The sequence below is a fragment of the Rattus norvegicus genome, chromosome 14 (assembly GCF_021556685.1).
Source record: "Rattus norvegicus strain SHRSP/BbbUtx chromosome 14, alternate assembly SHRSP_T2T, whole genome shotgun sequence".
Lineage (NCBI taxonomy): Eukaryota > Metazoa > Chordata > Mammalia > Rodentia > Muridae > Rattus > Rattus norvegicus.
Window position 1 is genome coordinate 23,801,335 of NC_141547.1, and position 24,461 is coordinate 23,825,795.

General features: G+C 36.3%; 1 pseudogene; it reads left to right on the top strand.

Annotated features, from left to right (window-relative positions):
* Positions 1–22,917: 22,917 nt before the first annotated feature.
* On the top strand, positions 22,918–23,409 carry Mobp-ps1 (myelin-associated oligodendrocyte basic protein, pseudogene 1; annotated as a pseudogene).
* Positions 23,410–24,461: the final 1,052 nt, after the last annotated feature.

The following is a 24,461-nucleotide window of genomic DNA, read 5'->3' on the forward strand; positions in this document are numbered from 1 at the left end:
TTCATAATAGTCCCAAATAATATAAAATACCTTGGTGTGACCTTAATCAAGCAACTGAAATATCTGTATGATAAGAACTTCAAGCCTCTGAAGAAAGAAATTGAAGATCTCAGAAGACAGAAAGACCTCCCATGCTCATGGATCGGCAGGATTAATATAGTAAAAATGGCCATTTTACCAAAAGCAATCTACAGAGTCAATGTAATCCCCATCACAATTCCAATTCAACTCTTCATACAGTTAAAATGAACAATTTTCAAATTCATTTAGAATAACAAAAAACCCAGGATAGCTAAAACTATACTCAACAATAAAAGAGCTTCTGAGGGAATCACCATCCCTGACCTCAAGCAGTATTACAGAGCAATAGTGATAAACCTGTATGGTATTGATACAGAGACAAGCAGAGAGATCAGTGGAATACAATTGAAGTACCAGAAATGAACCCACACATATATGGTCACTTGATTTTTGACAAAGGAACCAAAACCATCCAATGGAAAAAAGAGCATTTTCAACAAATGTTGCTGGTGCAACTGGAGGTCAGCATAAAGAAGAATGCAAATTGATCCATTCTTACTGCCCTGTACAAAGCTTAAGTCCAAGTGGATCAAGGACCTCCACACCAAACCAGATATACTCAAGCTAATAGAAGAAAAAGTGGGGAAGAGTCTCGAATACCTGGGCACTGAGGAAAATTTCCTGAACAAAACACCAATGGCTTATACTCTAAGACCAAGAATTGACAAATGGGACCTCATAAAACTACAAAGCTTCTGTAAGGCAAAGGACACTGTCATTAGGACAAAACGGCAACCAACAGATTGGGAAAAGATCTTTACCAGTCTGATAGAGATAGAGTGCTAGTATCCAAAATATACAAAGAACTCAAAAAGTTAGACTCCAGAGAGCCCAATAACCCTATTAAAAATGGAATACAGAGCTAAACAAAGAATTGACAGTTGAGGAATATCAAATGGCTGAGGAGCACCTAAAGAAATGTTCAACAAACTTAATCGAAACAACCCTAAGATTCCAACTCACACCAGACAGAATGGCTAAGATCAAAAACTCAGTTGACAGCAGATGCTGGCAAGGATATTGAGAAAGAAGAACACTCCTCCATTGTTGGTGGGATTGCAGACTGGTCATTTCCATTCTGGAAATCAGTCTGGAGGTTCCTCAGAAAATTGGACACCTGAGGACCCAGCTATACCTCTCTTGGGCATATACCCAAAAGATGCCCCAACATATAACAAAGATACGTGCTCCACTATGTTCATAGCAGCCTTATTTATAATAGCCAGAAGCTGGAAAGAACCCAGATGCCCTTTAACAGAGGAATGGATACAGGAAATGTGGTACACCTACACAATGGAGTTCTACTCAACCATCAAAAACAATGACTTCATGAAATTCATAGTCAAATGGATGGAACTAGAAAATATCATGCTGAGTGAGGTAACTCAATCACAGAAAAACACACATGGTATGCACTCACTGTTAAGTGGATATTAGCCCAAAAGCTCGAATTACCCAAGGTGCAATGCAAGGACCACATGAAACTCAAGAAGGATGACCAAAATGTGAATGCTTCTCTCCTTAAAAGGGGAACAAAAATACCCATAGGAGGGGATAGGGAGGCAAAGTTTAGAGCAGAGACTGAAGGAACCTGCTCCACATATGGGCATATATATATATATATATATATATATATATATATATATATATATATATATATATATATATGCACTAAAACTAGATAAGATGGATGAAGCTAAGAAGTAGAAGTTCATGCTGACAGGAACCGGATATAGTTCTCTCCTGAGAGATACAGCCAGAACATGTCAAATACAGAGGCGAATGCTAGCAGCAAGCCACTGAACTGAGAACAAGACCCCTGTTGGAAGAATTAGAGAAAGGATTGAAAAAGCTAAAGGGGCTTGCAATCCCATATAAACAACAATACCAACCAACCAGAGCTTCCAGGGTCTAAGCAACTACCCAAAGACTATACATGGACTGACCCTGGGTTCCAACTGCATATGTAGCAGAGGAAGGCCTTGATGGGTACCAATGGAAGGAGAAGCCCTTGGTTCTGCCAAGGTTTTACACTCTGTGTAGGGGAATGTCCAGAGGGGGATTTTAAGGGGGGGGGTGGATGAGTAGGGGAACACCCTTATAGAAGGGGAAGGGGAGGGGTTAGGAGGCAGATAAAAAATCAATATGGAGAATGTTTTTTAAAGTTTCAAATGTCTATACCTCTATTAGACACCTAAAATAAATGGGAGAAAAACTAACAGAACTGGAATTATCAAACACTTTTATGATTAGGAAATAATAACCTCCTATTCCAACATCCTTGCCCTTACGACACAAATATCTATTATTATGATAAGAATGTAGAAAGCCTGAAGAAATCACCCATTGAATTGTACTGATTGTTGATGTCATTCAGTAGTAGTTTTCTAGAATCTACTGTCTTTCTGCTAATCTTATTCCCCCTTTCTGTTTTCCATGGTGAAATTAGATCTCTATGATTTCACACATAAACTAGACTCTTAGGTACTCTTATTCCATGCCTGGCTCAACGTCGATGAGCCCTGCTTCTCATTTATTTAAATACAAAAACAATCAAGCCGTATTTCATAAGATATCAATATACAATGTCTCCAATGCCTAGTTTATTTTTCTCTAGTTGCTTCATGGATTGTTGAAAGGAAATATGTGTCTTGTTTGGTTTTAGAGTATAAAACCCCTATAGGGAGTTTTCTATATTTACAGGATTATGTCCTAGGGAGTTTTCCATTAGTAAGGGATTGCCTTGCATAGCTCTTGCTGATCTGCATTGATTAGTCCAATGCCTATCCTTAACATACTTCTCCTCAATCTCATTAAGAGGTGGCACTGCAGTTACCATGGGCTGTCTATCTTGATCTTTAATTTCATTAGGTAACTTGGTTACACAATTAGGCACTTAGATGTAATCCCTTGCCAAAACACCCAGGTTGTTGGATTAAAACTTCTCTGCAGTTGTCTAATCTCTGATATGAGGTTAAAAAAAAATTTAGTGAGGAGTCTGCCATTAGTGAAAGCCCAGGATATGTATGAGTTTTGTTAGTGTGCCTTCTAAGAAAACTTTGTTTTCAGATGGACCTCAAGTTTTTTTTTTTTTAAGTACCGTTATCACTATCTTGAAATTCTCAGTCGTGTTTAATATTGCATATTATTATACTATTTGAAAAAAGACCCATAGTCATTTTCATAATATTGTAAAATTATGTTCTTCAATGTCAAATTTTATTTTTCAATAATTTCATGGCTATTTCTGTTTACTGAACATTATATTGTGCTCTTCTTTACTAAGTGCTCTGAAGGTTGGAGAGATGCCTCAGTGGTTATGAGTATTTACAGAGGACCTGGGTTCGGTTGGGGATCGCACTCACAGAGCAGTTCACAACTGCCTATAACTTCCTTTTCAGGGAGTTAATGTCTTCTGGATTCATGTGGTGTGCATGCATACATGCAAACTACACACTCATTCATTCGTGGTAAAAATAAACAAATTTTAACAATGAGCTTATTGTTTAAAATGCATACTGTGATGGTTTGCATATGCTTGCCCCAGGGAGTGGCACGAAGGTGTGGCCTTGTTGGAGGAAGTGTGTCACTGTGGGATAGGCTTGGAGACCCTCCTCCAAGCTGCCTGGGGAGGCTCAGTCTGTTCCTGGCTTCCTTCAGGTGAAGATGTAGAACTCAGCTCCTCCTGCCCCATGCCTGCCTGGATGCTGCCATGCTCCCACCTTGATGACAATGGACTGAACCTCTGAACCTATAAGCCAGCCCCCATTAAATGTTGTTCTTTGTTAAACATACATTAGTCATGGTGTCTGTTCACAGTAATAAGACCCTAAGACACATATAAACAAATCTTTAAATCTAAAAATAAACATAAGGAACAATGAGATACTACCTCATTTTAAATAGTGAGTCTTAACCAAAAATGGGGGAGGTGGGGAGAACAGAAAGAAAAATTCAATGTTTCAGTTGCAAACTTCTTTACTCCTAAGTCTTTTGTTATGCCTTGAACACAACAGAAGCAGGAGATTTATGTATGCTCCTATAAACATTAGCAATCTTCTGTAATTCTGGTGTTTTGCTTATATTGAGGCCATCTTTACATCAGACTAAAGCTGTTTGTAGAAAGAGAAACTATCAGGGTCACAGTATGTTCTAATTCTAATTTCTCAAAAGTTCACTCATATCCAATTATGTATCAGAAGGTGTGGGTAATTTCTATGCAAATAAATTTAAGGAGATAGAAACTCTAAAGTACTGTCCATTTCCCATGCATCCCTACTGCTATCTCCTTGTGTTCATCTAGACCTCCTTTTTTGCCTTCCTCCTTCCTGCTACCCACAGTTCCCCCTTCAGTGACCTTTGCTCTCCTTCCCACTGTTACAACATTTTCACTTTCCTTTCTGCCTGCCACTAACCAGTCAACACATTCTCAATTCAAGTGATTCTCACTATGTAAAATGGACCAGATGTCCCTCCATGCAAAATTAATTACTGTCTCCATTTCATTATGATTTCACTTGCTAAGTGTCTCCTATTATGACTTCAATATCCCTACATCATAGCTAATAGGACACTTGTTCAATTATTCTGACACAAATCCTTACGTTAGAGAGTTTATTTAATGTTGACCTCTCATCATTTGTTTGTTGGTTAGCTGGTTAGTTGGTTAGCTGGTTAGTTGGTTAGTTGGTTAGCTGGTTAGTTGGTTGTTTACCACAATAACTAAACCTTTCTAATTATTCTTACATCGTTGTTTTTAAAAAGTTGAATTTGACTCCAAAAATCCAAAGAAAAGAAAAAATATTTTAGAAATGATTACTTTCATTATCTAGAAGACTACCTGAAATATTTATTCCCATTGTATGCTTATATGTACTATATTATAATGTATTATGCATTATATTACATTTATCTTTACATCCTATTAAGATATTATTCTATTGTACAATATCATTTAGCCCTTAACCTCTATGGAGCAAAATTGTTATGCACCCCAATACTTATATTTTGGCATTCATCAAAGTACTTTCCCTCCTGTGTACAAATGGATAGCCCTCTATTTTACCCCCAAGGCATATTCAAACTTGAAAAAGGCTGCAGCAATCCAAAAAGAGAAGTGTACCCTGTTCATTCCAGCAAACCATGACTATCAAAGAGAATGCCAAAGGGCGTTATTCATTAAAAAATGAATTAACAAGGCTTTCTACAATTTTGCTGCAGAATTCTCTTCTACAAAAGACTAGAAGAATGCATGATGCAGTGGTTTCAAAAAAGTGAAAAAAAAGTACACTCTGGCAACTATTCAAATGCAAATTTGGCTATGTGGAGCGTTCAGGTGACAGCCTGGGTATTTATACATTGTCTATCATTGTAACAGTGAGGCACTCAGACAACCTAATTAGGTTATTAAAATTACCTGTTTGAGAGACCAGACTCCCCTGAAGAGCTTCTATACAAAGCCGCTTCTGAATGGCAGAGAATGGTGTAGCCGTATCTTTCATGTAAATGGAAAGACCGTGAAAATAAACAAGAATCAAACCAAAACAAAAATGCAATAGAAAAACAAAGCAAGACCAAAGCGAAATCTGCAGGGGCTCTATTAGCCCAGAAATATTGTTAATTTCTGTATAGCTGTTTAATATAGATTAAAAGCCTTTCACTTAACCTGTGGGCAGCATTGTATTCCAAACGGATGTCTCTTCACCACAGCATGAGACTTGGGAACACTTCTTGCATTATTAGTGGGCTAGGTCGCCTATGGATCTCTCCTCTGTGTCTATACTTTTATCTCTGAGGGCTTTGTGAATTGTCAGTGCACGTAATTCCCTCAGTTACAAACATGTCTAGAGCTGTGAATGGGGCCAATAAGAAGAGCCCGTGACAGCTTTACATCCGTGGTCACTTTCCACTCCCTGGGCTATCTCTGTGTGAATTACGATGCAGGCTTAGCAAACTGCTAATGATTTCAACTCTCAGTTAAGTGAACGTCACATGTAATTTGTGTCTGGTAACGCTCTTTCCAGCCATTCTTAGAGAATTTCATGGAATCTCACGAATCATATTCATCTCCCAACTCTTCCCACATCCAACCTCATACCCCTACCCATCCAGTTATTCTTTTTTTCTTATCAGGTCTAGTGTGTTTTGCAAAACTACTCTTGAGAACGGGGTCTGTTCTACACTATGGTAGACCTTTCAGGGTTCAAATCGTTAGAACATTAACTCGTTAACGCACCCTCTACCAGCAGTTATCAAATGCTAATAGCTCTTCAGCTAGTGCTTGAATTTCATGGCTACCCCTCTCCACTCCGTGCTGGGGTATTATTCCTGGCTTGAGCTTATGAAGATCTTGTTTCTGTTGTCACAATCACTGTGAATTCCTTTCTACAACTAGCCTGTGGTTACACAGTGTTTTCTTGAAGTCATCCTCAGGCTGGCACTGTGTTTCTGCCTCCTCTCGCATGGAGTTTGATAAACTTGCAGGGAAGGTGTTGAAATGTGGGTACCTATTTACTATCTCTTATTCTTTGCACAATGAGCCATTGAATTGCTCTGTTAATGGCCTTCTGTTGCAAGAACCTTCTTGATGACAGTTGAGAGATGTATTGTTCTATTGCCCCCTGAGTATATCACGTCAGGCTAATCATTCCTATACCTTGATGGGTTCCCAGTTGCGTGAGACCAATGATTACTCTTTTTCTACTTATAGGATGCGTAGTATCTATCTATAAAACTTATAAAACCTACCCAGAAAATATGAAGCTTCCAGCTGAGTACCAGATATATTTTTCTATATTCCGTAGGTTCAGGATATGGTATCTTCAGATATATGCTTTTACTATCACATTTTAGAATAACCAAGAGTATTGGCAATAGTTCTCCATGATAGGCACCCAGAAATCAACAACTCAAAAAGAGTGGACACATGATTAGTCCTGGGATTTTTATTTGCTCCTACATGGTATTTTATTCCATTATAGGATATATATATATATATATATATATATATATATTATACATCCAGTTTCATATATGTATATATGAAAGGAAGCTTCTACAGTAGTCAGCTTCTGTGTGGTTTTTTGAAAAGGCTTTCAGTGTTAGTTATCCCTCTTTATTTCCCTTCCCCTATATTCTCCTGTTCCACCTCATTCTTTCTTGTGAAATCTTGCCCTTTAACCTAATTTATACCTTTGCTTTGGCTCCTCTCTCCTTAGAGAAACTACTCAGGGTACTACAGCAATCACATAGTCTTTATCTTTATTCCAAATGTTAAAACATGTATCTGAATATAAAAATGTTAGCATCCACAGAGAAGAGAACACTGATATAATAATTCTGAGTCTGAATCATTTTATTCAGAATGATTCTTTCTAGTCCCATTGCTTCTCTGAAATTTTCATTATTTCTTACTTATTAACAAGTGAATAATATTCTGTATGTGCAATGAAAAGTTTATGTTTTTTAAATGTACCACATTTTTATTATCTATTTATCAGGCACTGGTTATGTTGCCTGTTTACATTGCCTTCCTGTTAGGAATGGAGCAGCATTGAAAAAGAAAGATCAAACATCTCTCTGGAAATAGTGTCTGTTTTGAATTTATTTAATCTTTTTTTTTACAACCCAGATTTTATCCCTGTCCCCCCCTGACTGCTGCACATCCTATACCTCCTCCCTCCACCTCTGTCTCCACGAAGATGTCCCCACCTCCCCACCTCCCATCCCATCAGACCTTCCCACTAACTCAGTGGTAGAGCGCTTGCCTATCAAGCGCAAGGCCCTGGGTTCGGTCCCCAGCTCTGGAAAAGGAAGGGAGAAAAAGACTGCTATAGGTGGACCATACAGTAGATCAATTTATAGCTTCTGAGGCAGTTTGATTCTGAGTGCCATAGTGGTTTGTATCCCTCCAACCATGAATAGTTGTTTGCCTTCCCAGGAGTGCTAGAATAAATTTTCATTTTCTGGTCTCTTTTCTTCTTTTCTCTTCTGCTCTGTTCTGTTCTCTTTTCTTTCCTTCCCTCCCCTTTCCTTCCTTTTTTTTCTCCCCTCTATTTCCCCTCCTTCTTGCTATTCTGATTGAGGTGGGATGAAATCTCAAAGTTTACGTTTGCATCCTCCTGATTGCTAAAGACACTGAACATAAATTGTTAATATATTTTGGAGTTAGAGAGATAACTCAGTTGTTAAGAGCACTAGCTGCTTTTCCAGAGGACCCAAGTTCAAGTCCTAGGATCCAAATGACAGTTGAAAAACTTCAATATCTGCAGTCCCAGGAAATTCGACATCTCTTCCAAGTTTCATCAACATGAGGCATACACATGTGGAACAGACATACATTCTGGTAAAATACATGTAAAACAAATTTAAAAGGATGTTTCTCAGTCACTTATATTTCAGCTTTTGAGAACTCATATTCTATTTTCTTCTTTGAGTGTTTATTTTCTTAAAGTTGATTTTTAAAAACTCTTTGTATACTCTCTGAGCCTTTGCCAAATGCAAATATGATAAAGATATTTTTGCCATTCTAAGGCTACTTCTTTTCTCAAATAATAATAATGAAGTTCTCTGTTATATAGAAACATTTTTAGTGTCATTTGTTCCCACATATCAATAGTTGTCTCAATGACTATGCTATGGAGCTCCCGCTCTGAATATCCTTTTTTGTGCCGATAAAATCAAGTGCAGTCACTAATGTCTCCTCGGTCAGATTTACCACACTTGGTCTTATTTTGAGATACTTTATTATCTGGAGTCAATTTGTGCAGAACAAGAGGTAAAGATCAAGTTCTGTCCCTCTACACGTACACAGCTGTCTGGTTGGACCGGCATCATTTGTTGTTTCAATCATTCTTAACAAATGTCCTCTACTCAAAGTATTCTTAATGTGTGGAAAACAGTGATCCATTAATACCACTAATTCATTTTTTTAGTGGCCATAACTTAATTTATGACCAACTGAAGCAATGCATAAATGACTATTGTTCCACCTAAGTAGAATTAAAAAGCCAGTAATGAGTTTGAAAATAATAGCTTACGTTGGGCATGATGAATCTGAAAATTATAAAGGTTAATTATGTTAATATATTTCTTTTATTTGCTTTAGTCTTTGGGGAAGGAAATGTAAGGACATTGAATGAAAACATGCATTATCGATGTTTTGTTTTTCTATAGGAACTTGATGTATTATGTTAATTTAATTATATGCAGAATATTAAACATTAAGGTTGTGCTAATCATGAATATCAGTGGAATAAATCTTTGTGAGATTAATGCATACTTCAGAATGTGCTGACTTATAACATTATTCTTTTGTCAAAATATATTTTGAATTTAATAATATGAAAAGCTTAAGACTGACATTTGCCATTGCACTATTTGTACAGATATACTTTCTATTTACTTGTTAATTAAAAGATTTAAACAGCAGTAACTAATAGGGGTATTTGACTTACTTTAAAACAGAAGTGATCTGAATGAAGAGGGTAAGTGTGGACTGGTTATCAAATCCCATAGGGACTCTGTTATGATATCCATAAAGTACAAGCTTCTCATTGTAAAAAACCTACAAATAATTTTAATGCTATAGCCAAATTCATTATGGATCTCCACAGGCTCTATGAACATAGTGATAATCTATTCTGTTCTTACTATGATATTTATTATATATAATGTCATCTTCATATTGGCCATTAGTAGAAAATTTTATTCTAAAGTTGAATGTTAGTAACAAAAATTTAGGTAAGAAGCATTCATGTCAAAGTATAAAAACCTTGTGTAATTATTGTTATAGTGAGACTCGAAGGAAAAATATAAGGATTTACATGGCGTAGAATCTCTACCTGTGACTCTAAATTTCATTCCAGGAAGACAGGGATCTTTGAATTGTTGATTGACATACTATCAATGTCTTCAATGTTGGTAACATCTTAAAAGTCATAGGTTAGCAATCTACCCCAGTGTAATGATGTCAATTTGTATAGCTACAGGACATAAGAATGAAATATTATTGGACAGAATTAGACCTTTCATACATATTACAGCATATGAGTCGACAGCATCATGCATCCTCAGAGAGAGCCCCACTGTACTCTTATTCTTTTATACTGCAGAATAATAATTGAATTATATTATTTATAAATCATCCAAATTATATTCACTGGTGACACTAGCCCACCTTACTAAGACATATGCCAAACTCCTAAAACAGAATCCAATTCATTATAACATTTCCAATACTTGGAAAACAAAGGAATTTAATACGAAGGAATATGTATTTTGCTCACCTGTTTAAATAATATTATACTGACGTTTCTTTTACTTGTTTTCCTTTCCTTGTTTTCTTTCTTTATTATTCTTTTCTTTCCTTCTTTTGTTTTGTTTTAAAGACAGGGTCTCCCATATTCCAGAGTGACCTTGCACTCACTATGTATGTGATAATGACTTTCAATTGCTGAACCTAATGCCTTTACCTCCTGAATGCTAGGGTTTATAGGACTTCAGCATGTATTGTTTGTTATTTTTGATGACATTTTGGTGAGCATCTATTCTTTTCTGACCTAAATCATTGTTGTACATATTATATATAATATAATATAGCTTACAAGAAGTATATAAAGAAAGATTAATGTTATTGATGAGAGCAAAATCTGCATATTTTTCTAAAGAAGAAGCTATATTTCTCCAGGACAGGAAATGATGACACATTATTTAATCAAAATAGTGTATTGTCTATACAGAACTATAGGAACTACTGTAAATGAATCCAAAATAATAATTTTAAAAACTGTGGCTATAATTCTATATGTCTTGTGATATACTACAATTAAATTAATAAAAATCCATGCAGTACATGAAACTATTAAAAATTAGGTATATAAATAGGTAATCCTAATTATAAACCCAAATTTGTCATCTTAGATACTGGGAGAATGAAGATTGAAGACTAAATTCTAGGATTTTTCCAAAAAGAGACTAAAGTAAACAATGATCAGAAAATTAATGTATTTGATCACCTATTTAATAAATTTTTAAGAATTTATTCAATTTTTTATTACTCAGACTTTGTAGCTCAATCTCGCACACAGAGTTAATGTTGCCAATTCTTAAGAGAAGTGAAGAGATGTTGAGTTTTCAATGTTCTTTTATTAAAAGTGAAGAATAAGTTTGTGATTTTCTGAAGTAATGAATAGTTTAGATATACAGAAATTGAATATTTATAAAAGACCAAATTCTATCCCCAGATAAAAACTTTGGGAAAGGGATTGTCTCAATAATATAATACTTTAATCATCTAACATCCTCAAGGTTCTTATTGCAATAAATTTAACAGAATCCACAGAGATCATAAATTCAAATAATATGCTCCTGTCAAATTATGAATACAAATAAGTCATGTTCTTTCATTGAAGAGTGATTTTCATCTATAAATTCTGAGAATATTTGCTGTCAGAAATCACTGAAAGATATGTCTTTCCAATTCTTTGCATGACATGTTTATAATGTTTAACCCATTTTCTTATTTTCTTCATTATAAAAGAGGAATTGTAATAGTACCTACCTTGAACATTTCTAATGAACAACACACACACACACACACACACACACACACACATGCACACACAAGTCTGTATGTCCATACAAACTTAGATGACAGGTAGACAGACAGACAGAAGTATATAGTCACATCTAACATATTCTTTTTTAAATTTTAAATAAGAAGAGATAATGATAACTGTACTATTAACTCTACTGACAAATTATGTTGGCCTTCTGAACTTATTTGATAATATGTCAGAAAATTGAACATAATAACATTTTAAAGGTCATAACCCATTTTAGATGGTGAGGATTGCCTTAGCCTGATTTCTACCGATAAACCATATTAGTACTGGCTGGGAAATTTTTAAAGAAACTAAATTGGTGTTTCTGAACTATGGTGAGCCTGCGTGATCTATGATTGAAGGCTTGTATTGACTGAGACCCTTCCTGTTCTTCCAGTGCATGAATGGTAGAATGCAGGGAGAAGGGATACAATAAAATAGGTGGGAGGACACTGAAATATAGCAAATTCATTCTACATTATTTCATTTACTGAACCCACAAATTCTAGTCATGTCTTGTGGGTCTTATCTCTCCACACCTTGGAGACTAAATTTGCAGTTCATGAACTTTGGAAACATACATAAATCATAAAATTATAGTTCAGAATTATTGAGAGACCAAAATCACAGCACCCTGAATCATTAGATAATTATCATAATATATAGTTTTTATATATTTCTGGATTCAGTTTGTGAACATTTTATTTAGTATTTTTGCATCAAGACTCATAAGAGAAATCAGTCTGAACTTCTTTCTGTGTTTGTGTGGTTTGGGTATCAGGATTACTGTAACTTTACACCATGAGTTTGCAAGTGTTCCTTCTGTTTTATCTTGGGAATTAGTTTGAGGAGTATTACTATTGCTCTTTGAGGGTCTGGTAGAATTCTGCACTAAAACTATCTGGTCCTGTACTTCTCTGTAGGTGGGGTGGCTTTTAAAGACTGCTTCTATTTCTTTAGGGACTAAAGGGCTGTTAAAAGAGTTTACCTGATCATGATTTAACTTTAGTGATATCTGTGTATGAAATCATCCACTTCATTTAGATTTTTCGATTTTGTGGAGTACAGGCCTTTGAAGTAAGACCTAATGATATTTTGAAATTCCACAGTTTCTGTTATGTCACCCTTTTCATTTCTGATTTTGTTTATTTGAATATGGCTCTCTGTCTCTTGGCTAGTTTGGCTAAGGGTTCATCTATCTTGTTAATTTCTCAAAGATCCAGTTCTGAGTTTCATTGATTCTTTGTATTCTTTTCTTTGTTTCTAACTGATTGATCTCAGCCCTGGTTTTGATTATTCCCTGCCTTCTACTCCTCTTTGGTGTGGTTGTTCTTTTTTATTTGTTTGTTTTCTAGAGGTTTCAGGTGTGCGTTTAAGTTGCTGGTTTGAGAACTTTCCAATGTCTTTACGCATCCACTTAGTGCTATGAACTTTCTCATAGCAGAGTTTTCATTATGTCCCATAAATTTGTGTATGTACTGGCTTCATTTTCATTGAATTCTAGAGGGTCTTTTTAATTTTTTTTTCCTTTCCTGACCCACAGAAGTCTAACTTTAACTCATGGTGGTCTGATAACATACAGGGTGTTATTTCAATTTTCTTGTATCTGTAGAGGCTTGCTTTGTGACAAACTATATGATTGGAGAAGGGTATTTGTGGTGCTGAGAAGGAAGTATATTCTTTGCTGTTTGGGTGAAATATTCTATAGATGTCTGTTAAGTCTGTTTGATTCATAGTGTCTGTTAGTTTTGTTTTTTTTTTCTATTTAGCTTTTGTCTGGATGGACTGGCAGTGGATGAAAGTAGGGTGGTGAAGTCCTCCACTGTTATCGATGCACAATTTAAGCTTTAGCAAGGTCTCTTTTACAAATGTCAGTGCCCTTGTGTTTCAGGCATAGATGTTTAGAATTAAGATACCATCTTCTTAGATTTTTCCTTTGATGAAGATGAAGTGTCCTTGCCTGTCTCTTTTAATTAATTTACTAGAAAGTCTATTTTATTAGCTATTTGAATGGCTATTGCAGCGTGCTTCTTAAAATCAGTTGCTTGGAAAACTTTTCTCCAGCCCTGACTCTGAGGTAAAATCTATCTTTATTGCTAAGGTGTGCTTCTTGTATGCAGTAAAATGATGGATACTGCTTTCTCATGAATTCTATTAGCCATGTCTTTTTACTGGGGGAATTGTGCCCATTGATGGAGCACGGGAACATTTATGGAAGAACAGGAGGAAGGATTGCGGGCCCTAAGGGTATAGGAACTCCACAGGAAGAACAACAGAGTCAAGTAACCTGTGTCCTCGTGGATTTCAGAGACAGAACCACTAACCAAAGAACATACACTGACTGGACCTAGGTCTCCCCGCACATATACAGCATACATGCAGCTTGGTTTTGATATGGTTCCTAAACAAATGGATCAGGGGCTATCCCAAAAGCTGTTGGCTATACATGGATATGCCCTTCTTGCTGGGTTGCCTTATCTGGCCTCAGTGGGAGAGGATGCACCTAGTGGGGTGGGACCATACCAAGGGGAACCCCATCTGCTCAGAGGAGAAGGGGAGGGGAAATAGGGCAAGAATTGATGAGGGCATGATTAGAAGGGGGCCAGTAAACAGGATGGAGAATGAATAACTAAAATTATAATAAGTTAAAAATGTAATTATCCAGACAGTTGAGTAAAGAGCCCGCTGTTGCTTACTAGCTGAAGTTTTACTATAAAATGAGGACATAAAATTTGTCTTTTCATAATATATACATCATAGTATATCATAATATATTAATAAAGATCACATGGCTATCAATATATCACTATTAAAATATATGAAAATATAAAAAATCGTAAGACTTGTCATGAATCATTAGCTTTTAATGTGTAGAAATTATTTGTATTATTATTATCTTCTTTTCTAAAATGTAAGGACCATCATTTATAAGACCTGGATAAAAGAGAAAATATAGAATATTTCTCTGATGGGAAACTTTACGTTGAAAGAAAAAGGCTTATTTTGACTTTTCATGGTTTTGTTTTTTCTTTAAAAACCCAGATGGTTAGATGAATTCACAAGAGAGACAGCATACTTCCAGGTGTCTGTTTTATTGCTCAGATTTCTGAGAACTATCTCTAAGAAATAGTTGGAGAGTGATAGTCAGTATAAAAACCAGTGCCAATTCACCTGAATGTCCGTCTGAGGCCAAGTATAGCCTCTGGGAGCAATGAGAAGCATAGCCAAGTCCTTAAACCCCAGGCTTTTGTTTTGTTTTGTTTTTTTAATCTGTAATGTTTTCTTATTGAGTAATATCAAACAAAATTGAATTGTATTGAGAAACAATACTAAGAGAGTTGCTATCGTATTTCTTATAAAGAAATAGAAACTGAATTTCAGCAATTAAAGATCGAAGTTGCGTTAAAACGAAATAGAATTTGTTTATAATTGGCTGCCTGACACAGGATGCAACAACAATAGACTAAAATCTCAGTATCTATAGGAGTTTCGAAATTCCTTCTTTCTATGACTCATCGCCTTGCTCTCCTTCACTGCAATGTGAACGTAGCCCTAGAATGTAAAGGGTCAAGCCTTCCTTTCAAGAACAAGAGGTCAGTACCATTGACATCACTGGAAATTGCCTGTGTCCTTTAAGCCTGCATTGCTCAGAGTTCATGTCTTCTGAATAATTTCAAGAACAGAAGAAATAGTTTGATGTGAGCAAGAGGGTAAATGCTTGTGCCATAATTCTCAGTTGCTGTCACAGAAATTGGAGATGGAACTCATTGCAATCAGGGGTGATTTTTTGTGAAGAAATAATAAAGAGAAAAGCTGTCACTGAAAGTGGTTCTGAATAAAGGAGGAATCCAAAAGAATAGAAGAATTATTATTTTGAGATCTGACATCTTTCTTTTCCCTCTTGAAAGTTCGGTTTATATTGACTGACTTTGTAGTTTGCTGTGTTGCCCATAGGCATAACGAAAACTGCAATGTCAAGGACTGTGGGGAAGAACACACAAGACTGTCATATCATCATTGTCATCAATTATCCTACTGAAAACTACAGAGTGCTTGACAATGCACTATGAATAACGAATTCTCTTATCTGAACTTCACTTGAAATACATTACTTTTACTGTCTCAGAGGGAAGGAAATTTCATTTCAGTGTGGAACTCTCTTTTGTTGGACAGTGGCATATATTTGAGAAAATAGAAACATGTTGCCTTTCTCCTGGGTGACTATTATTTGACATATGTTATTCAGTTTGATTATTTAATTTACATATAAAATTATGAACCAAAGGAAATGTTAAATAACTTTACTCCCTTATAGATATTTATTCTAAAGATTGAATTAATATGAAGAAAATAACTTACATAATTATAATTACGTAATGGTCAAAAGGTCATATATTAATTTGCATAATTGGTGAATTATAAGACATGTGTTCTTATATTCTGGATTTAATAACAAGCTGGATAAACAGTAATTTTTACTTTGTTATATTACAATTAGTATTTATGAATAAGTTATTTTAAAACTTAAAATATGTAGATTTCTAATGAGTAATATTTAGCATCCATATGTATATACACATTTGAACATATGCATAACAACAATTAAAGTAAAAGAAATTATGAATTATTCTTTGCATTTTTTAATTCTTCTCTTATATATTACATGCTGACTGCAATTTTCTCTCCATTCTTTACCTCCATTTTCTCCCCTACTGCCATCCTTTCTCCCTCAGATCCTCCATATCCCCTGACTCCCCCACCCCTACCTGAACCCACCCATGCATCTCCTCAGCAAAGAGTAGGTCTGTGATGGTATCCCCTAAATTTTGCTTAACAGTATAGAATAAAATCAGACAGATACCAGCACAACAAGGATGGACAAAGCAACCCAGTAGTGGAAAAGGATCCCAGAATGAGGAATAAGAGTCAGGGACTGCTCCTGTTTCACTATTCAGATTTCTACAAGAACAGCAAACTATTCAGTCAAAATATATGTGTATAGTTCCTATGTAAGACTCCCTCATCTGTGGAAGTTCCCATGCATATTTGGACAGTCTTCTCATGAGAAACTTGAAAATTTTAAGAGAGCAAAGAAGTATACTTAAAGGGACTTGAGGGTAAAAGGGGAGAGGAGAAAATGATATATTATAGTCTCACAAAATTAAAAATATTTTAAAATATTTTTAAAAACTTTCAGCTCCTTGATTCGACTAAAATAAAAATCAGTGAAATCATATTTGAGCTACTAGAAAAAAAAACCTACAAACTTTCAGTTATATATCACTCAATTGGATTTCAAAATATAGTTAATAAAATAAATTTCAATTTGTTACATTTTGAATTGACTCACACAAGTGAACAGAAAATGGCAGAGTCCTAATAAAATAACAAGCTCCTAATAAAAGTCAAAAAGTTGTTTCATACTCAACAAAATGTAGGAAACATCTGGCAAAGTTGCATTTAATTAAATGTAAAATAATCAACATACATAAAAATGTTTAACTATGGACAAAAGAAAGCATCGATGCAACAGATTGGAGCATAGTGCACAGAAGCCAGGGAAGGAAAGAATGGAGCATCCAGAACACACTGGGAAGGCTTTGTAAGGCTCGTCAGAAGGAATAAACTGACTCACACTCATTCTGCTAGCACATGGCACAGTAGAAATAATGTAAGTCTAAATAGAAAATGAGCTACTGATAGAATCTGAGGGAATCCTTGGAGAACCTGTAAAATCCTTGGAGGAAAGACATCCTGTGCCCTAGTTGACCTACAGCAATCAGAGGAAAATGACAACAGCTACAACAGAATATCAATTGGTATGTTTTCTGTTTTACATTGCTAGAAAGGAAGACTAAATAATCTTGAAGAATATATGCATGCACACACACACATACACACACATCACACATACATACACATACACATCACACACACATACAGACACACATCACACATATACACACACATCACACATACATAAACACATACACACACAGCACACATACACACATACACACATCATACATACACATACATGCATACATCACACATACACACACATCACACATACATAAACACATACACACACAGCATACATACACATACATACACACATCATACATACACATACATACATGCATATATCACACATACACACACATCATACACACACACATCACACATACACACATCATACATACACACACACATCACACACACACATCATACATACACACACATCACACATACACACACACATCACACATACACACACATCACACATACACACACATACACATCACACACACATACAGACACACATCACACATACACACACACACATCACACATACATAAACACATACACACACAGCACACATACACACATCATACATACACATACATACATGCATACATCACACATACACACACATCATACATACACACACACATCACACATACACACACATCATACATACACACACATCACACACATCATACATATACACACATCACACATACACACACATACACACACATCACACATACACACACACACACACACACACACACACACACACACACACACCACAAGAAACTTAAATCTATTTGGAAGAGCTTTATTTCAGATTCTCACCTAAGTCTGAGAGATAGTATAGAGCAGGAAGCTAGAGATGGCTTATTTTGATGGTACCCAGGAACAAAATAGACAGTCACAGAATTCAATAAAGGAATTGATGCCAAGCCAATTTCACAACCTTAACCAAAAAAAAAAAAAAATTCTTGTGTTGGGGAGAGACAAAAACTTCATCATCCCCAAAGCTAAGAAGAAGATGGATCATATCATAACTGGTAACTCCTTTAAAATAGACAAAGAATAGCTCTCAAGCAGAAAACAAAAAGGTATCTTTCAATTATGAAAATGTAATGATTTTTGATATTTGAAAGGAAATGTAAGAAAGTCCATTTGTAGTTCACATGTTCTGTTATAAATGTTGAACTTCTCAAGGAGGAAGGGAATCTATTACTAGGTAGAAACCTCAGTCTGAAGAAAGGAAGAATCTAGAACTGGGTAAAATGAAGGTAATATTTTGAAATAATTCACTTGATCCAAAAGTGAATGTATACGGAAAAATGAATAAAATACACTCTGGTATTTATAGCGTGTACAGAGGAGACTATATGATACTGTTGTTTTAAAATAGCATTCTTTTTTATGTTATTTCATTTATTTACATTCCAAATCTGACCCATCATTCTGGCCCCCTTCTCACCATATCTCTCCTCTTTGCCTCTGAGAGGGTGCTTCCCACCACCCTTACCACCCTGCTCACTCACCCACTCACCCCTCCCCAGCTCACCTCTCCTTGTGCATCCCTCCTCCCTGGGATATCAAGTCTGTATAGGACTTGTATAGGTGAATATACTCCCTCTGAGGCCAGACAAGGCAGTCCTCTGTTATATATGTGCCAGGGGCCATGGACCAGCCTATGTATCCCCTTTGTCTGGTGGCTTAACTCTGGGAGCTTCTAGGGGTCTAGGTTAGTTGATACTGTTAGTTTTACTATGAAGTTACAGTCACAATCCCAATCATCCTCTTTTTGCCAATTGAAGACTCAGGAAACACATCCTGAGGTGAAAGATTGCTAGTTCAGAGAGGCAGAGAAAGCATTCAATCAACTTTCCTCTTCAAATGACATCCCAGAAGGAAAAAGCCAGTTCTTCTTTACACAGTTTTTATAAAAGTAAATGTAATTTTTATATATGTTGTAAATTAATACAGTGGCAGTTTTTCTTTATACTAGGTAATTCCCCAACAACCAGCCAGAGAAACCAAGATTTATTTAAGGCTTTATTGCAATACCTGGACAGTCAATTGACCTATTTTAATACTCTAAACTAATCTGGCTACCTCTCAGCCCAAATCCCCATAATACTTTCCATGTAGTGCCTTACACGCTTCAGCTGAATTCCCATGATGTCCCCTCACCCTCCTCCACATGGCTCATTCGATCTTACTCTTTCTTTCCCTGTCCCCTGGCTGTCCTGTTACCTCTTCTCCCAAAACTTGTGTGTTCAGCTTTTATTGACAAGGCAGAGAATAAATGGTAAACATTGTTTACACAAACTTGAAACAGGAAATTCTTGACATAAACCTTACAATGTTGTTTCCAAATTGAAACAAAATAGGAGGACAGTGAATTCGGCATTTGAATAACAGAACTGAAAAACTTTATACAGTGTACAATAACATTACAACTACAGAAACCCTTTCATATTGAATGCCCCTCCTCTCTCCTTCCTGTGCATCTTTCTATGTTAACTTCCTCTTATTCTCAATGATTCCTGTCTTATATTCACTTCCTATCAACTGGTTGCTTGCTCTGCCCCTTGACCCATTTTATTTAACCTTGTTGCCAATGAACAAAAAGTTGTTGGGTTAAAGATGTGTGTTAGGGCATAGTAGAGTCCCTAGAAATTTTTTTTTCCATTACACAATCTCACAATGTGATCAAATATCCTGAAACACTTTGGAATTAAACGTGTGTATGACAGCTGAGGCATACCACAACAAGGGACAGGTTTTTCAAGTATACAATCTTGAGGTTCACAGTATGCTCAGATATCTTGCAATGGACAGTAAAGTTGCAAAAAACAAATGTGGCAGGGGAGGTGGATAAAATGGGAAAATGAAGCATTATGTTTTTATATCACATCTAAAGTTTTATAAGTCAATACAATTATGGGATGTGATACAAGTTTACAGTTTACATACTAGGGAAACACCAGGTTTTATATGCAGGTTTTCATGAATAAAAATTAGCTGTTCAAAATATACTTTTCAAACTAATGTAGCCTATGTTAAGTACTGATGTTACATGATATGTCTTTCCAAATGTGTACTTCTCCGATATTGTTTGTATCTTTTCATAAATCTTTGTATCCATTTGAGTTTTATAGTAAATTTAAATTTGGAGTTTTATTACTGTTAGAGTTTGTTTTCTGTTGCTACATAAGAAAAAAAAACGCTGAATAAACTCAACTGGGGAAGAAAAGTATTCATTTTATTTTAAAGGTTCATCATCCCGGGATGCCAAGTAGGAGGCAAAAACTGTAGACAAAAGCTGTTTCTGTGTTTCTGAGCTTTCTTGATGGCTCATATTTAGCCACATTTTACAAACAGCCCAGTCCCCCCTAATCGGGAGATGCACTGTGCACATATGTGGTGCCTGAAAGTGCCCCACTGCAGCCATGCTCCAGTCACCCGTTCCGGGTAGCCAGCTCAATGTGCTCTGTGCTGTAGTGGAGGAACAAAAGCTTAGCCATGTAGGGTAGGTGCAATTCCGGGCCTTGGTCGGTGGTGAGTGCACAGGTAAACAATACACATGCCAGAGAACAATACACAGCTTTAGAGAACTGGTTCATTTAATTGAGGTGAGGGGGTATTTGTGTGGCTGGGGAGGTGTCCAGGGTCTCTGACACAAGGTTAATGAGACTGTGCACAATTGGCCAGAACAGGGGCTGAGAGGTCTGGGATAGAAACTCTATAAAGTCAAGCAAAAATGAAGTCTGATAACTGTCAGGGTAGTAAATTTTTATTCGGGTTGATAGTGGGGAAGTCAACGTTGTGGCTCCAGGTTGAGAGAGGAGAGAACCAACACCTGCAACCCTCATCTGAGGTATTCCTGTTAGTCCTGAGCTATTTCAAACACAGACCTCACAAACATGCCTACTATCTCAGTCGAGGTTTCTTCTTCTGAAGTTTCTAAGTTGACAGTCAAAATTAGACATCACGATTCCATATTTTAAATTTTGAATAGAGTGCACAATTATGCTAAGCCTTGAATTTCTGACATCTGACAAAACCATCCACTTTTTTCAGTTGACCTTTGAATATCAACATTATCTCACTTTATCTAAAGATATATAGATTTTTTTGTTAGTATTTGACTTTAGGTCTTTTAATTTCTCATAGTACTTTGAATTATGCAGTTTCATCTGGGTAGAGGAAACCTTAAATGAGGGATATCCTCCTTTGGTTGCCATAGGCAAGACTATAAGGCATTTTCATGAGTAATGATGAACGTGGGAGGGCCCAGGCAACTACAGATGGAGGCACTCATTGGCAGGTGCATAAGAAAGCAAGAAAGGACGGCAGGCTATAGAGAGCCGGTGAGCAGCATTCTTCTGCAGTCATTGCTTCACTTCCTACTTCCTGCTTACCTCTTCAAGTTCCTTCCCTGACTTCCTTTCATGATGTCTTGCACTTCATAAGATGAAATAAATACTTTCCTCTCCCTTTTACATCTTGTCCTGGGTTTATTATAGAAATAGCCAGTAACTAGAACATACATATAGAAAACAAAAAACAGTATTTCGTTTGTGTGTGTGTGTGTGTGTCTGTGTGTGTGTGTGTGTGTGTGTGAAACTTCCCTGCAGACTTGTTGAGTGTAATAGGCAGTCTGTACTGTTTTGCATAATTAGTCAACTATTCACAATGGCATTTATTTGCTCTCAAATATTATTCATTTTTAACTTTTATTTTACCATGTATTACCTGGAGACTATGATGAAATGTTGGACATATGCATTAAAAGAACATATATGTAGAAAACGCTGACTTTAGAGGAGTACAATTTACCCCTTTTTTCTTTGTCATATTTTGTGGCAATTTTAATATTTCATGGGACTAAGTAAATTTCATCCTTAGTTTTATCAGAGTTTTATTGTGAAGAGATAAATGTTATTCAATTATATTTATAAACCATTTAACATAATCATAAGATTATTATCTTCATCAGAATTCATTGTCAACATTTAAAAAACATTGCATTGTAATGGTATGATCATATTAATGTTAAAGTATTGTGACAATGTTGATATATATATATCTTCAGCTTATAGATTTCTTTGTAATTAGGCAGTCTATACGAACAAAAAATACGGTTTTGAATACTTGAGTTCATAAATTATTTAGCCATTAGAACCTCAGTTATTTTCTAATAGATGGAGTGATTTTTTTTATATAAGCTATTGAGAACAAATTTTGCACGTGTTATAGTAGAATACTACACTATGAAAACCATATTTGAGTTCCACCAGACTCTGCTATGCACAGGAATCTTTCACAGCAGCCATTACCTGCAGGGTAACAAAGAATCAAATGAGAGCAAGACAAGCTGGGAAAGGGGTCCTGGTTGACAGATGGGCGCAGATGTAAACACAGTGAGATGATTCAAAAAAAAAAAAATCTGGCCAAGGAGGGCCCCAGGCTCTCCAAGAACCAGAAGTTCTAAGAGCACTTCAGCCTCCACTGCTGCCCACCCTTCCCCTTCCTCAACTCCAAGGGTGAGATCCTGGACCACAAGTGCAACATCTGCAAGAGCTGTTGCTTTTACCAGGAGGAGGAGGACTGGATCTGCTGTGCCTGCCAGAAGACCAGCCGCTCTACCACATCCCCTCAGAGGCCCAAGCACCAGCCAGCTGCGTCCCCTGTGGTGGTCAGAGCCCGGCCAGTCAAGCCAAAGTCCCCTCTGAGTACAGCCAAGCCAAGGTCCCCTTCAAGGACTGAGAGCCAGTCATGTCCTCACCCAGTGGTCGGACCACCACCAACCAGGCAGAATCCCCCTCAGAAGTCTAAACAGCCAGTAGGAAGCAGCCCCCTCAGAGGGCCAGGCACCAGCTGCAGGGGATCTCACACCAGAGGTTCTAGGTTCTGGTAACACCATCTCTTGCCTTTTGTCCTCCCACCCCCACCCCCAGCCTAAGGTCAGTAGCTGCTCTCTGCAAGTGCTAACATGGGGGATCTTTCCACAGTACCAAGCCTGGGTAATCTACTCCCTGTTAAACCGCCTCTGTTTGAAGAAAAACAAAACAAACTCACATATGTATTGAACATCTGATAAATGGAAATCCTAATAACTAAAGAAGAGAATTGGATAATTCACTAGTTGTTGACCAAATGTTTAATGACACTTAGAGACACATTTAATTTTAGAAATAACTTAATATTTTAGAGCCAGATCAGAATAACATACATGTTCTCGAGACACATCCTATTAATCCTATAGTTTTTAGAAAGAGTGTCTAATATTGGAAATGTGGTATTTTGAGTTAGGTATATTTCTGATGATGCTCACCTTTCTAAAAAAACAATCTTTTTCTAGTAGAGATACCAAATTGTGGCAGTAGACATATACAAAATAATTTTATGAATATTGCACCCTAAAAGAGCATACCGATACCCCTTTTCTGTCTCCACAGACCTTACAAAAAGTCCCCATTTCATCAAGAACTGAAGATTGATATTAATAACAAGTCTCAGGATTCTCATTCAATAGGAATATGTTTCTAGCTCAATTTGGATAGTACATTAGAACATGATTCTAATTGTTTTAATGTTTTGTGATTTTTTTCAGTCAATCTATGCACTGAAACGGCCTGATATACCTTTGTTCCTTTACCAATCAATATTAATTGATGAGGTGGAACCATGAGTTACAGAAAAATCAAGAGATGTTAATTAAGTTTTGTTTTAGAGAAGTCTTATTCAAAAGGACTAGAATATTTCTCTTGTTCACTCATTACCCACCAAAGTGTACCTGAAAATGGATCTACTAGAGATTGGAGATGCATAAGACCATGAAGAGTAACAATTAAATAGTTTAACTGAAAAAATTTTATATAAATATCCATATGAAGCAAAAGAAATGCTGATGGCATCTTAGGTCTCTAAGCCATAGGTCTTCATGAAAATGCTTTTCTGTCAAGCATA